This window comes from Pyxicephalus adspersus, chromosome 5 (genome assembly GCF_032062135.1).
Source record: "Pyxicephalus adspersus chromosome 5, UCB_Pads_2.0, whole genome shotgun sequence".
In the NCBI taxonomy this organism is placed as follows: domain Eukaryota; kingdom Metazoa; phylum Chordata; class Amphibia; order Anura; family Pyxicephalidae; genus Pyxicephalus; species Pyxicephalus adspersus.
In genome coordinates this window covers 25,049,626-25,055,127 of record NC_092862.1, presented here as the reverse complement: position 1 = coordinate 25,055,127, position 5,502 = coordinate 25,049,626, and the positions used below count along the sequence as shown (strand labels likewise).

Here is a 5,502-nt window from a genome sequence, read left to right as displayed (position 1 = left end):
CAAAAAAATCTACCCTGTTACGTTAGAAGCCTCCAGCTTCTAATGTAACAGGATAATACGTTAGAAGCTGGAGGTTTCTAGAGGCATAGTTCAGTGTTTAATTTATTTTAAAGTAGGCCTACACATGCACACTTGTTGTAACAGGTAAAATTAAAAAAATAATAAAAACTTTTAAAAGTTTATAAACTGTGTTATGTTTTGCGGCTCCAGACTATTTTTCATTAGTGGAAGGAGGCAAAATGGCTCTTTTGATAGTAAAGGTTGCTGACCCCTGGTCTAGGTCTCTCAGCACATTCATGCCCAGGGTCACGTCTATTCCTTTCCGGGACGAGTGGTCCACCAGCACGACCCCCTTCTTGCCGACATCTTGACCAAACAGACGGACCCGCATCCAGACTATCCCTCGGACGCCCATCTCTCTGTTATTGGCAGCCGTCAGCCTGATGACGCAGGACGCCCAGCTACTGCGGCGGTCGGGAGTTTAACGTCGGCTCGGACGCTATCTGTTCCGGGCACTTTCTGGCCATATGGCCGTGCTGTCGACAAGCCCAACAGAGAGGCCTTCTTATGACGTGCCCCCGCACCTGAGTTATCTTGGGTGAAGTGGCACGAGGCATGGGGTTCATTTCCGGAGGCCGGGATGATCCTGCCTGCAGCATCTGGAACACTTCCAGCCGAAGTTTTTTCAATTCTGCCCGCAGGGCCTGGACCACATCCTTTAAAGTCTCTGATTCTTCAGACCCTGACCAGTCCCTTGTAGCATGGGTGCTATTCACTACTCTCGCCGCCATAGGTAGGTGCTCATCCTCCCTCTCCACTGCGGCTGTAGAAGGTTATGTCGGTCATTGTCCTGGTCATCTTTTGCAATTTGTCCTGTAAGAACATTATTGGAGTGCCCCACTATGAACTGATCCCTTAGTAACCGGTCCACTTCCCGGAAGGCTCCCATGGCCTCTGGGTCCGGCCGCTGTATCTCATTGAGCATCCCCTGTAGGGCATTGGAGTATTGCATCAGGGTCTCTCCCTCTCGCTGAGGTCGGTTGAAGAAATGGCTCTGCAGCTGTACCACTTTGACACGCCTCCCTTGGGCTCTCTCTAACAGAGAGAATATTTTCTCCAGGGTGTCCCTCTCATGGTCGGGCCTCACCATCACTGCCCATCTGATGTCGCCCTCTAGAGCTCCCAATGCAATCGCACTTTGCACCCTCTCAGTCCAGTCCTGCAACATCATGTTTTTACCGTCAAACTTTGGCAGATGGTGCAACAGCGCTCCTACGGGAATATATCCTACTGAGGCGGGCATGATATTGGGGGCGGGCTGTATCAGCGGTGTTGGGGGAGGCTGGCCTTGCACTGGCGCACCCTGAGCTGGGTCCTGATCCGGTGCCAGTGGCGCCAGGGGTAGGTCTCCCGCTGCATTCCCGTCCATAACGGTCGCTGTATCCTGCCGACTACGCCAAATTGTAAGCCGTGTACCGGGGGGGAGCTTCCCAGGATACAGCAAAGGCACAAACGAGGAAGTCAACAACGACACAAGCTTAGGCAAAACAGAACTTACTTTACTAAATGATATACCAATTAACAAAATTTCTGAATATGGAGACAAAGAAAATGAAATTACATACACTCAGCCCAGAGCCCGCTGTGAGTCCCCTGTGTCGCACAGCGCCCTCTGATGGTAGCCAGAAAACTGGAGCAATTTACCTACTATGAGCAGAGTAAACTCCGCCTCCCCATACCTGTTATTACCCTAAAAAATACAGGAAGAATCATGTGTGTGTGAGATATAGGCTAGCCCAAGGTGTGACACAGCAGCTTACAATCTTAGCAGCCTATGCAGTGCTTCCACCCTCTTTCAGAACTGGTTTTATGGCCTGCCACAAACATAGACCCTAACTTACTAACTACTGCAGGTCTAATCTCAATCTATGGTATTTCAGGCACCAATACTATATTGCAGTACGTGCATGATTTTACTAACCCGGGTCTTGTTCTGGATCCAATGGTGTCTTTAAACTGAACAACAACAAGTCTCTTCAGCAAACATGAAGTCCTGCAGGATAGACAGCGCTCCGTTCCTCAGCTCCTTTCAGACTTTCTGGAAAACAATCCTTTTCTTCTGGACAGGATCTACCTTGGACGGTGGTCAGCCTCACTCAGCCACAGCTCCTGAGACTCTAGGACGTGGTGGTGCTTGGATGCAAACAGATCCTGTTTCACACACACTCCTTCCAAGATGTCCTGTTTCCTGTTTCCTCTTTCTCAGTACAACCACACCTCCTATGAATATACAAATACCGGCAACCTGTTGAGCTGTGTTAAGGAACAGCGGCATCTGGTGGCTGAAATGCAGAATGACAGTCCTATATTTAATTACACACAGACATTGAACAGTGAGTGCTGTTTCTCAATCTCACAAACCCCTCTCTAGCCAATGTGAGCCCCAAGGCAGTTAAAAAAGGGAATTTTTATTTTAGCTCATTTCCTCTTACTTTCTGTTGTCATCTGGGGCAGGAAATAGAAGTAGATTTCAAGAAGTAGTACACATACACCAGAGGTTTTAACCCTTCGTTAAAAAACTATAAAAGTTTGGGCTATACATTTACGTTAAGATTTAATTGTTAAGATTTTTACTTTGATCTAGATGCACCAAAAAAAGTTGAATAACCCATCTGAATCACTAGTTTCCAATGGCTGGATTTTCTTCTCCTACCCATGGAATACATGCTTCCCCGCTACCCACAATGGTTTCTCCTGCTGGCTTGTATGTCACTACAGAACCAGGAGCTGCCAGGTAGAACTATTTTGTGAACCAGGGGGGCAGGTATATAACCCACCCTAAGTACTGGGGCTGGAAAACCACAAAGTGGCAATATGTGAACACAAATGTCACAATAAATGGTAAATATTCTGACTCTGTCCTTATGAATACATATGTATAGTCACAAAACTAGCACACACTCCAGGAGCCAGAGAATGACAGCTTTTTGCAGGCTTGTCACTTCCCTGTTGATATGGTTACAATGCAATGAGTGTGCCCAGCACACATTCTGCCCATCTCCTCTCATTAGCCTGCGTTGCTATGCCTGCTCCCCCCTACGTGACGTAACCAGCCCGCCGTGGCCACCGGTGCAGGGCACGGAGACGTCTACCTCTGCCCAGGCCACTCCCTACCTATATCCAACGTGCCCCTCTGCTCCTCCTCCGCTGCTTGGAAGCTCTCACCGTGCAAAGGGCGGGAAATGGCCGCCTGGATTCCCCGCTTCCTATGTGGCAGCTCCTGCTGATGCAATATTCACTCTCTCATTCATCGGAATGGAGCGAATGCAGCAGACGGAGGAGGCTGAGCTACAATGACACGTAGCACAATGTGCACGGTGTACACAAAGCACCATTATATTTTAGGCTGTTTGTTTAGGTTTGCATTGCTGAGCATTCAGAATCCTCTGGCCAGATTTTTTTTTTCTTAAAGAGAACCGGTCTGAAGGAAACATGGAGGATGGAGAAAAGCTTTCCCTGCAAGATAATCTGATTTATGAAATGGGTTGGAGGGCGACACGTAACCATAGCAGGTCTTAAAGTGAAACTAAACCCAGGCAAACTCACCTGTCCTCGTTCTAGCGCCACATGCCGCCATCTTGCTTTTTTTTTTTTTCCTTCTTCCCCATAATCTTCAACCATTTTGATTGGCCATGCTGGGATGGTTATATCTTGCGCAGGCTTATTCCTTCCAGGATTGCCAGGTTTCCCTGGCAACTAAAGCGGATTCTGCGCATACATAGCTCAGCTTTTTGCCAGATACCCGGAGTGATCAGACAGATCTTACCTTTAATAAAGTAGGTCTCTCGATGGCGCTGGTCCTTCCTGTGATCCAGTCCTGCATGGTCCTGGAATTCCTCTTCGTCGTCGGGCGCCGCCATCTTCATCCTTTACTTTCATCTACTTCGGTCTTCTTTCTTTGTCACCTTATTTCACACTGCACAGGTGTGAGATTAGGTGACCTAGCCGTTGTGAAGGGGAAAAAAGGAGCCGATCCCACTGCGCATGCACGAGATTGCCATCTCTTTCCCTTTGGAGGTAAAATGCCCCTTCTGCACATGTCCGAGAGCAGGCATGCGCAGAAGGAACATCCAGGAGCCTCCCGAGATGCATGACGTAGATATCCCGGAGGCTCTGCGCACCTATTCTGTCTTGATTGCCACGGCGATCAAATCAGAAAGAGGAGGTGGTGCACCCTTTTTTATTAAGAGTGTTGCATTAAAACAAAAAAAAAGGCAAATATATATATTGGGGATCTCCAGCCATCATTTTGATTGGCCAGGTTGAAATGGCTGAGGTAATTTACTCTGGCACTGAGGCTCGCTAGGGATCACGAGCTGCACAAATGCGGCTTAGGATAAATTCAGACAAATGTTTTTTAATTTCAGGACCACCACAGTTCACCATTGTGAACTCTCACAAAGCCCTGGTGACTGAAGCCAGTTGGATTGGTTGAAATCCTTTTTTATATTTAAATGTAGTGCAGTTTTTGAGACACCTCATGCAGCATTTCAGATCAGTCTGCCACTAATACTGCTTTTATAAGCTTCCAGGAAACCCCAGTCATAAACACTACTTAAAGATCCTAATGTCAAGGTAAAAATGGGTGTCCAGGAGCTGTTGACCATGTGGTTGACAATAGAGATGGCCATTCAGATGCCAAAAATTTGACTCATTTGTAAATTGCACAGATTTGAAAGTTGGGCGATAAAGTTCTGCAGCACATTATTTAAGTCAGTGCATGCATGCTATTTCCATACAGAAAACTGAATTTTGTATATCCCATTGACTTTTTCCAATTGCCTGTCTGAAATTCTAAAGAAGATTGTGAAGAGGCAGGTGAGAATGTTTTATTGCAGAAGAGACAGATCATATCTCTTTTTCAATATAAGAGCTGTCTGTTTGCATTTTATTTTAAGTTAAAGTATAACTCCAGCAATGAATAAAATATACAAAGAATAGTTTTACCATGAAAAGTTATCTTCAATGTCCCCTTCAATGTGCATAATAAAAATATCAATAGTTTAGTGCAGTGGTCCCCAACCTTTTGGACATTATGGACCACTAAATTTATGGACTGTGGACCGTGCATGCACAGAGAGTGGTATGTTACTCAAAGGTAGAAACTTCCCCCAGAGTGACGTCATGATACCAGAACCTGTCCACTCTCCTAATGCAGGCCCAGACCTGACACTCTGAGCCTGCAATGCATACGGGAGACATGGGCTGTGGCTCTGGCCGGTGCCCCCCCCCCCCAAGCGGGGTCCTTCTCCTGACCCCCTGGGGGGTGCACCAGCCAGAGCCATGGACCACCAGAATTTTCCAACCACAGGTTGGGTAACGCTGGTTTAGTGCTGCTTCCGCTATTTTGGGGCTGCACCTTGCATTCAGTGATGCATCTCTCCTCCTTGACCAATTACAGCACAGTTTTTTTCTGTGCATAGCCAGGGATTGGCCAAAGAG

The 5,502-nt window shown here is 47.1% G+C and overlaps 1 protein-coding gene across 3 annotated transcripts in view; it reads right to left on the bottom strand.

Moving 5' to 3' along the window:
- Nucleotides 1-2,262, bottom strand: part of TRIQK (triple QxxK/R motif containing) — an 81,061-nt gene extending 78,799 nt beyond the window's left edge. For 2 of the 3 annotated variants that reach the window (XM_072410921.1, XM_072410923.1), the window contains exon 1: nucleotides 1,982-2,262. The gene's annotated coding sequence lies outside the window, so the exon portion shown is untranslated. The remainder of the gene's footprint in view (nucleotides 1-1,981) is intronic. The other variant, XM_072410920.1, reaches the window with a different exon arrangement.
- Nucleotides 2,263-5,502: the final 3,240 nt, after the last annotated feature.